This window comes from Pongo abelii, chromosome 3 (genome assembly GCF_028885655.2).
Source record: "Pongo abelii isolate AG06213 chromosome 3, NHGRI_mPonAbe1-v2.0_pri, whole genome shotgun sequence".
In the NCBI taxonomy this organism is placed as follows: Eukaryota; Metazoa; Chordata; class Mammalia; order Primates; family Hominidae; genus Pongo; species Pongo abelii.
In genome coordinates, this window is record NC_071988.2 from 109699374 (window position 1) to 109710189 (window position 10816).

Genomic DNA, 10816 nt, shown 5'->3' on the forward strand with positions numbered 1-10816 from the left:
GTCAGACATGCCCCTGCTGCAGCGGGCAGGGGCAGCACAGGTGCTGGCACCCTGCAAGGCTGTGGCTGGACCAGGTACACCACAAGCAGCTTCCACTGCTGGCACTGGGAACATGGTGGCACTCAGAAGCTTGAAGATGCCAGGAATTTTGGGCCCCAAAGAGGGAATCACAGTCCTGGATCAGGGGGCTCCCAAGTCTGGACTCCCCAAAGGGCTGTACTTCTTCTTTCCTTCTCTTTGCCCACAACATTTTGAGCAAGGGGCATGTCTCAGTCCTGTTTGCATTACAACTCTTAGCCTCATTTGGTGGGTCCCAAGTTCTTGTCCTGCACCCAGGAAGAATGAGGTAGGCAGACAAGTAGAGGGTGAGCAAGACGAAGAGGAGCTCTATTGAGTGACAATAGCTCAGAGGAGACCGTGGAGTGGGTAGCTCCTGTCTGCAGCTGGTCATCCTAATGTCTGCTGCTCTCAGCAGAGAGGAAGCCCTGGAGTGGGTAGCTCCTCTCTGTAGCTGGTTGTCCTGATGTTTGCGTCATGCTGCTGTTCATGGCACCCAGGCTGTAGGTGCCAAGGGGTGCATTCAGACCAGTGCCAACCTGCTTTCAGCATCCCCCCACTTCAGCTTCCCTCCTATGCTTGTCAGCACCCAAAATCTGGAGAGGGCCAAGGCAGCAGGGGGCTGGTGTGTCAACATTGCCCCGAGTGTGTGGACACCCAGCCTGGCTGTGACAGCACCCGGGTTTGGTCCTGACTTTGTTCTGAGATCAGAGCAGGCACCGACAGCAGGGAGAAGCCAGGCAATGGGAGCAGGCATTTCCAAGCCTGTGAGGGCAAGGGTGGCCTTCCAGGGCCCCCAAGAGTGCAGGGATGCCTGGGACCACAGCCCGTTTGGGTGGCTGCAGCTGCACTGGGGAGAATGGGGCTCCTTCCTGCTCCTTGGAACAGGAGGCCTGGGTCTGCAGCCACGGTTTGGAGAGATGCAGCTGTGCCCAGGAGGGTGGGGCTCCTGCCTAGTCCCCAGACCCCAAGAGCACAGGGATGCCCGGATCCGTAGCTGTGACTTGGGTGGTGACAGTCGCACACAGGAAGCTCCTGCCCCAACTTGGAAGGATTGGGTCTCCCATTTGTCCTCAGCTCCCACCAGCTTTACGGAGCATGCAGCCCCAGCTGTGCCTCCTTGCTGCAGCCACTGCTCCAGATGGCACACTGCTGCCATCAATATGTAGTAGATTCAACATGACCATAAATCAACTTCAGTTCCTCCCATCAAGAGGTAGAGTTTTCTCCCCCTGCATGTACTCCTTGCCCCTTGAATATGAGCTTGTGACTTCCTTTGACCAATAGAATGTAGTAGAAGTGAAATTTATGCCTTGTAAGCTGTAGTCTAATAAGACCCTTGCAGTCCCATTTACACCCTCTTGGAATGCTACAGCCAAGACAGGAGGATGAGGAAGCCCAGCTCGGATGAACCTCTTTGTGGATGAAAGCCCACATGGAGAGAGGCCCAAGCATCCCAATTTCCTAGCTCAGCTCTCAGCTGACCCAATAACTGGATGTAACTTCATGAGTGAGCCCAGGTGACAGCAGCAAAAGAACCCCTATCCAACCTGCAGAATTGTTGCATAGTTGTTTTAAGCCACTAAATTTGGGGATGGTTTGGGATGCAGCAATAGATAAAGAATACAACATGGCTACACCAAAGTCAAGAGGCAGGGAAGTATACTCTCCATGTGACAAGTGTGTGGATGCATGGAGGGTGAAGGTTTGAGACCAACAATTCAATCCACTATCATGTGTATCTGAATTTTAATTACTTTAATTCTAGATTGATCTTCAGTTGTTAGTGGCTCCTGACACTGTTGTTTTCTAGCTCCCCACCCCATCTATCTTTGTGATAGCTTATCTATAGTTCTTTCCTTCATGTGCTCACATACTATTCTCCCATCAAGAGGTGAATTCTATTTCTGTACTCTTGAATCTGAGCTGACTGTGACCGCTCTGACAAATAAAATACAGTGAAGTAATCCCTAACCTTTTAGAGGACTAGCAACTTCCACTGCCTGCCTCTTGGAAGTCTGGCACCATGTAAGAAGAACAACTATCCTGACTACTCTGCTATGAGAAAGCAAGTTTTTGGTACCTTATTAAAGAAAAATGATCGCTTACACATATGTGTGGAGTCCTCATTAGAGAAAAGGAGTTAGGTTGGTGGGACCAAGGGAAAGCAAAAAGAGAAAGCAGATAAGCTATAAGTCTGCCTTTCTTCATGGTCCGGGACACATAGCCCCTCTACACAAATAACTCACAATCATCCCACACCCAGCTATCAGCAGACACCTGCAAGTTAGCTCACCTCAACCTTGGCATTATCAGTACTGCACAAAGCCCTCTTGAGCATACAGCATAAACACTAAGTCTATAAAATCTCCAGCAAGCCTTTGTTTCCTGACAGTCAGCTCTTCTTCTGCTGATTCTACCAGTTGCTCCCTGGCAACATATTTTTATACTTTCTCCAATAAATCTGCCTTTCTTTATCTACAACTGCCTTGGTAAATTATTTTACACACACGCCACTGGTCCAGATAGCCGTTGCTCACCCATGACATTATGTTTAGTGAAGTTCTATTCTGCATTTTCATTTTTTTAAATGGTAGATATTACATTTTGTTTATCTGTTCATCAGTTGATGGACATTTGGGTTGTTTCAACTTCTTAGCTATTATGAATAATGCTGCTATAAACATTCTTATATAGGTGTTGGTGTGGACATGTGATTTCATGATTTTGGATATTTATCTACAAGTGGAATTGCTAGGCCAGATGATAGCTACTACACATCTTTGCATCCCCTTTCCTACAAGGATAAATAGGGTTTTATTTTTATTTTTTGTAGAAATGGGGTCTTGCCGTTTTGCCCAGGCTGGTCTTGAACTCCTGGGCTCAAGCAATCCTCTCACCTTGGCCTCCCAAAGTGCTGAAATTACAGGCATGAGCTACCACACTCAGCCAAAGATATAAACAGAAAATGTTCGGTGTTAATGCAAACAATGTTGTATATTTATTCCTGGCTCCTATTCTGACTTTGTCTTCTACTCTCCCCAGGGCAGTTCTGCTCTGAGTCCCTCGGCCTCTATAAGAGACAGCTACAGGCCAGGCGCAGTGGCTCACGCCTATAATCCCAGCACTTTGGGAGGCCGAGGCGGGCGGATCACGAGGTCAGGAGTTCAAGACCAGCCTGGCCAACATGGTGAAACCCGTCTCTACTAAAAATACAAAAATTACCTGGGCATGGTGGCGTGCGCCTCTAATCCCAGCTACTTGGGAGGCTGAGGCAGGAGAATCGCTTGAACCAGGGAGTCAGAGGTTGTAGTGAGACGAGATCGCCCCACTGCACTCCAGCCTGGCGACAGAGCAAGACTCCATCTCAAAAAAAAAAAAAGAGAAACTACAGGGACCATTCTCTTGCTTCATTCAGATCTCTGGTCGCTGATAATTGTATTAGAGGGAAATTCCCTGATCATTGCTTAAAACAGCTCCCCTTACCATCTATTCCCTTGCCAATCCCCATCTTCAGAGCGCTTAGCACCTCAGATATTTACTCATTTATTTATTTATTTATGTCTGCCTTTCCTCAGACTAGCGGGAGGGGTGGATCTTCATTTTATAAATTATTGCATCCATAGCACCTAGAGCAGAGCCCAAGTACTCAATATATATTGGTTAGATAAATTAGTGAGTGAGTGAATGAATTAATTAAGAATCTTCGGTTTCCTTGTGTCCTCTACTGCATTGAGGACTGTCCAGTGGGAAATTATATCAAGCAAACACCATGCAAAGTTGGCCACTATCAGAAAATTCCAAGGGTCATTTGTGGGCCTAGCTGAGTCATGAAAGCAGAAAAGAAAATAGAATTTAAAATTAATCTCACTACTTCTGTTCTCACTTCATGGCATGGTTTCTGTTGCTTTCCTCTTTAGCTACTTAGGGAAAAATTAGGCCTTTTATATCCTTCAATGTTTTCTGTTGTCTACATTAAACATTGTGTGACAGAGAACAGTGGGGCAAGTAAGAAACCTAGGATCCACTGAAGCCTTAATTGTTCGTCCAAAAAGAGCTCACCTGATTTTATGTATGTGAGTGTTTTTAAAAATACATAAATTTTTTGAGACAGGGTCTCACTCTGGCTGCAGTGCAGTGGTGTGATCTCGACTCACTGCAGCCTCAACCTCCCAAGGTCAAGTGATCCTCCCACCTCAGCTTCCCAAGTATCTGGGACCATGGGTGTGCACCACCATGCCTAGCAAAATTTCATATTTTATGGAGATGTGGTTGGCCATGTTGCCCAGGCTGGTCTCCTAGGCTCAAGCAATCCACCTGCCTGGGCCTCCCAAAGTGCTGGGATTACAAGTGTGAGCTATGGCACCTGGCCTTTAAAAATTCTTAATCCCTGGAAGCACATGTCAACCTGGCTTTGCCCACCAGGTTTTCTTCATCTTACCACAGCTCTCCTTGATATGTTCTTAAAGTCCTTCCTTTCATCTCTCTTTCTTTCTTTGTCATTTGCCCCCACTTTTCTCATCTTCTGCCCCTATTCCAATTCAAGGGTTGATTTAGACAGCTACAATACTAGCAGATGTCTATATTTCTGTGTTACTCTCAATTTTCTGCCACGTAGTTTTTTGTTTGTTTGTTTTTTGAGATGGAGTCTCACTCTTGTTGCCCAGGCTGGAGTGCAATGGCACGATCTTGGCTCACTGCAACCTCCGCCTCCTGGGTTCAAGCGATTCTCCTGCCTCAGCCTCCCGAGTAGCTGGGGCTACAGGCATGTGCCACCACGCCTGGCTACTTTTGTATTTTTAGCAGAGATGGAGTTTCACCATGTTGGTCAGGCTGGTCTTAAACTCCTGACCTCAAGAGATCTGCCCACCTCAGCCTCCCAAAGTGCTGGGATTACAGGCATGATCCGTCACGCCTGGCCCATATAATTATTTCTTATCTCAGCTTAGTTATATTGAGCAAATGTTTGTGGACTAGGTGTTGTGCCAAACATTTGCTAGGCCTTAGAGATACTGACTTTTTAAAACAATTTCTACTTAGAGTATTTGCAATGTTAGCAGTCTCCACTTTACTCCTTTATGTTGTGATTGCAACCTTCTTGCAGCTTCTCTATGGGCTTAAAATAGCTTGGACATAGGTAGTGTTCATTAGTGTGGGAAATTAGTTGAACTGAATTCATAACCAGTCTAGAATCTGCTTTCGAAATTTCTTCCACTCCTTGTCAATCCAATCTACATCTACCCAGGAGTATCCTGTAAGTAGTGGTAGCAGGTTTTTCTGTGATGGGCAGTCTATCCAAACCTACCACAAAATCCGAGGAAGCTGAGAAGTCAAAGAAAGAGGTTGACAAATCCAATTTCTTAGAAGGAAACATTTAATACAGACTTATGAACAGAAGCCATGTCTATGTCACCAGAGGCAGTGAAAAAAGATGGCAGATCCCCACACTATTACCTCCCAGACCCAGGGTTTATATACCAGAGGTGACGGGCACGCTGGCTTCAGAGGGAATGGGTAGGAATTTTCCCTGAGGGCAGGATTGATGGTAAGTACATGCTCTAACACAAGGGACAATAGATGAGCTGGACATCTCAGAGGCATTCCCAGAACTGAGGTTAATCTGAAGTCAACATGGCGGATTACTGTCCAAGATGGAGTTACTCTGACCTCCCATCTAAGATGAAGTTGTTTTGGCCTTCACATACTGTTCCATTTTTGACATTGAAGCTAAGAGGCAATTAGCCCAAGAAAATATTTGTAAATCATATATCTGATAAGAGCCTTGTATTCAGAACATATAAAGAACTTTTGCAACTCAGTAATGAAAAGACAAATAGCTCAATGAAAAAATGGCTGTACTGGTGGCTGGACTCTGTGGCTCATGCCTGTAATCCAAACACTTTGGGAGGCCGAGGCATCAAGATCACTTGAGCCCAGGAGTTCGAGACCAGCCTGGGCAACACAGTGAGACTCCCTATCCCCCGACCCCAATCTCTACCAGAAAAAAAAAAAAAAAAAAGCCAGGTGTAGTGGCACATGCCTGTTGTCCTAGCTACTTGGAAGGCTGAAGTGGGAGGACTGCTTGAGCCTGGGAGGTTGAGGCTGCAGGGAGCTGTGATAACGCCATTGAACTCCAGCCTGGGCGACAGTGAGACCCTGTTTCTAAAAAAAAATTTTTTTTTTTTTTTTTTTTTTTTTTGAGATGGAGTCTTGCTCTGTCGCCCAGGCTGGAGTGCAGTGGCGCCATCTTGGCTCACTGCAAGCTCCGCCTCCCAGGTTCATGCCATTCTCCTGCCTCAGCCTCCTGAGTAGCTGGGACTACAGGTGCCCGCCACCAAAATTTTTTTGTATTTTTAGTAGAGACGGGGTTTCACCATGTTAGCCAGGATGGTCTCGATCTCCTGACCTCGTGATCCACCCGCCTTGGCCTCCCAAAGTTCTTGGATTACAGGCGTGAGCCACTGCGCCCAGCCAGAAAAAATTTTTAATGGGGAAGAATCTGAATAGATAGTTCTCCAAAGAAGATATACAAATTGCCAATAACCTAATAAAAAGATGCAACATCATTAGTCATTAGGGAAATGCAAATAAAAATTACAATGAGATACCACTTCACACCTAAAAGGATGGCAGTAATTTTTTAAAATGGACATTAACAAATTGTAGTATAATACGAAATACTTTTGGTCTTTGTCCCCAGTTCCTGTCACAGAGTACCTAAAACCTTTGGTATTTTTTATCTAGGGTGGGGCTCTGAGATAGCCTCAGGATGGGACTGGTCACTAGAAAGACCAAGTGATTAGAGGGTTGAAACTTTCAGCTCTACCCACCAAACTCTGGAAAAGGTGTCAGGGGATTTTATAGCCCATTGGTGAGAAGTGTAGGTGACAACCTACTTGGATTGGTGTTGGAAGTTAGGGGAAGTCTTGTGGGAAACATCCTGTGGGATCTGATACTATCTAGATAGTGTCAGAATTGAATTGAATTGAATTCTCTAGTGGACACCCAGTTGGTGTCCACTAGAGAAGTTGGTGTGTCAGGAAATACCTTTACATATCTGGTCACAGAAGTGTTCTACGTTGAGTGTGTGAGTAGAGAGAAAAAACTTTGCTTTTCCTCTTCACATGAGTGTAGGCAAGGATGTGGAGAAATTCTCATATATTGCTGGTAAGAATACAAAATGGTACAGCCACTGTGGAAAACAGTTTGGCAATATACAAAACATTAAACATAGAGTTACTATTTGACCCATCTGTTCCTAGGTATATACCCAAGAGAAATTAAAACAAATACACATCTCTGTAAAACCATGTACACTTGGCCCTCTACGTCCATGAAGTCCACATCCTTGCATTCAACCATGGATCAAAAATATTTAGGGGAAAAAGGTAAAAAATAATAATATCCTGAAAGCAGATGGGGCATTAAAAAATGATACAATAAACAGTAATAAAAATTAAAAATACAATATACAACTATTTACATAGCATTTACATTGTATGAGGTATTATAAGTAATCTAGAGATGATTTACAGTAGACCAAAGGATGTGTGTAGTTTATATGCAAATACTAAGGGACTTGAGTATCCTTGGATTTTAGTATCTATGGTGGTCCTAGAACCACTACCCCACAGATACCAAGAGACAACTGGACATGAATGTACATAGCACATTATCTATAATAGCCAAAAAGTGCAAACAACCCAAATGTCTGTCAACCAATGAATGGATAAAGAAAATGTGATACGGTCATAGGATGGAACATTATTCAGCAATAAAAAGGAATAAAAGGCCGGGTGCAGTGGCTCACGCCTGTAATCCCAACACTTTGGGAGGCTTAGGCAGGCGGATCGCTTGAGGTCAGGAGTTCGAGACCAGTCTGGCCAACATGGTGAAACCCTATCTCTACTAAAAATAGAAAAATTAGCTGGGCGTGGTGACACATGCCTACTTGGGAGGCTGAGGCAGGAGAATGGCTTGAACCCAGGAGGTGGAGGTTACAGTGAGCCAAGATTGCAACATTGCACTCCAGCCTGGGTGACAGAGTGAAACTCCATCTCAACAACAACAACAACAAAAAAGGAATAAGGTACTGATGCATGCTATGACATGGAGGAACCTTGTAACATTATGCTAAGTAAAAGAAACCAGTTTCAAAAGGCCACATACTGTGCCCTTCCATTTATATGAGATGCTCAGAATAGGAAAATCTGTAGACACAGGAAGTAGATTCATGGTTGTCTAGGCTGAGGAGTCTGGGAGTTTGGGGAGAAATAGGGAGTAAATATTCATGGATACTGGATTTGGAGGGAGTGATGAAAATGTTCTAAAATTGATCGTGGTGACAGTTGCACAACCCTGTGAATATATTTTAAACTATTGAATTATCCACTTTAAATGAGTGAATTATATGGTAGATGAATTATACTTCATAAAAGCTATTGAAAAGTGAGATAGGAGGCTGAGCATCACTCCTATAATCATAGCACTTTGGGAGGCCAAAGTGAGAGGGTCACTTGAGCCCAGGAGTTTGAGACCAGCCTGGACAACATAGTGAGACCTCGTCTGTATTAGTTCATTCTCACACTGCTATGAAGAAATACCCGAGACTGGGTAATTTGTAAAGGAAAGACGTTTAATTGACTCACAGTTTCCCATGGCTGGGGAGGCCTCAGGAAACTTATAATCATGGCAGAAGGCAAAGGAGAAGCAGGCACCTTCTTCACATGGCAGCAGGATGGAGTGAGTGCAAGCAGGGGAAATTCCAGACACTTATAAAACCATCAGCTCTCATGAGACTCACTCACTATCAGGAGAACAGCATGGGGGAAACCACCCCCCTAATCTAATTATCTCTATACTTGGTCCCGCCCTTGACACATGGGGATTATGAGGATTACAATTCAAGATGAGATTTTTGGTGGGGATACAGCCAAACCATATCACTGTCTGTAAAACAAGTTTTTTAAAAAATTAACCAGTTATGGTTGCACATGCCTGTGGTCCCAGCTACTTTGGAGGCTGAGGTAGGAGGATCACTTGATCATGATTGCACCACTGCACTCCAGTTTGGGTGACACAGAGAGACCCTCTCTCAAAAAAAGAGGAGAAGAAAATATATATTCTATGATCCAACAATTTTGCTCCAGGTATATAGCCCAAAGAAATTTTCACACAGGGCTATATGGGAACATGTGCATAGACGCTTGCTGTATCACAGCTCTGTACAGCTCTGGGTGACAAGGAGCTGGAGGCTATCTGGGGGCTCATCCGTGGGAGAGTGGACAGGTAAAATGTGGTGGGTGTCTATGTTGGAGTCTAATACCTCGGTGAGCAGCATCGGCTTAAATGTAGGCTAAGTGGCATAGATGAGTTTTAAATACATAAGCATTGAGTGGAAAAATGTAAAACCCAGGAGGAGATATATAATACAATACCATTTCCATAAGTTAAAAATGCATGTAGGCTGAGCACAGTGGCTCATGCCTATAATTCCAGCACTTTGAGAGGCTGAGGTAGGAGGACTGCTTGAGCTCAGGAGTGCAAGACTAGTTTGGGCAAACAAAGTGAGACCCCATCTTTACAAAAAAAAATTTTTTTTTAACTTAGCCAAGTGCAGTGGCACATGCCTGTGGTCCCAGCTAAATGGGAGGCTGAGGCAGGAGGATCGTGTCAGCCCAGTAGATCAAGGCTGCAGTGAGCTGTGTTGCCATGTTCATACCGCTGCACTCCAGCCTGAGTAACAGAGTGAGACCCTGTCTCCAAAAAAAAAAAGGAAAATGCATACACGTAAATCAATATATTTTGTAATAATACATTGAAATAAAAAGATAGCTCACTCAAATAGAAGTGGCAATTAGTCCTGTGCTTGGATCTCTTTTCCTATGCGTCATAAAAGGTCAGAATATATGGAGCTAGAAAACATCAAAAAGCATCCATCAGTAAGACTACAGGAGAGATCGATGCCTTGGATAAGAGGGTGTATGACTTCACCTACAGTTACATAAGCTGAAACAATCAATAAGAATAGATGTTGCAAGATTTTGGCAACATTTTGAGATGGCCTAATGTTTCTTAACTCTTTTAAGGGTCAATAATGAGGGTTTGTTTCTCCAAAACAACATTTGAACCTTGGTTTCCTGAATTTGAAAATGGTTGGTTTTGTGCTGATCTAAGGAGCTGAACCATTGACTCTACAATGGCCCTTGGTGTGCTCCTTCAGTTTTTCTATCAGCCCAGCTATATACCATAGGCTGGTTTCCTTAAAACAAATGTACCCCTTGTTCACTCCACAACTGCACTTTTTGCATCATTCTGCTCCTAGCATTTCTTCACAGACCTTCCTGCCTAATGTTAAAATGGACTAAGCCGCGTTCCATGGCAGATGGACTTGGTTTCATCTCTTGGTGTCACCATTTATAGCTGAGCGTTGTCAACTTACATAATAAATGGAGAGAAGATCTCTAAAGGAAAATGATATTTATTCAGATATAGGGCATTGCAGTGGGAATATATGTGACATAGTAAACTAATATGCATATTCAGGGAGGTAACGGAAGACAAAAGTTTTTTTTTTTTTTTTGAAAAAAGACATCGTTGTTTTAAGATAATGATCTTTGGCTACCAGCATCAATAACAAGAGTGACTCCAGTCTGACATTGGTCAAGCAGTTGCTGGACAGATGTCCTCACAGAAGTATTTTTTTTTTTGGAAGTTTGCAGTGGCCTTTGTGCAAGGTTGCAGTTTTTGCAGTCTTTTG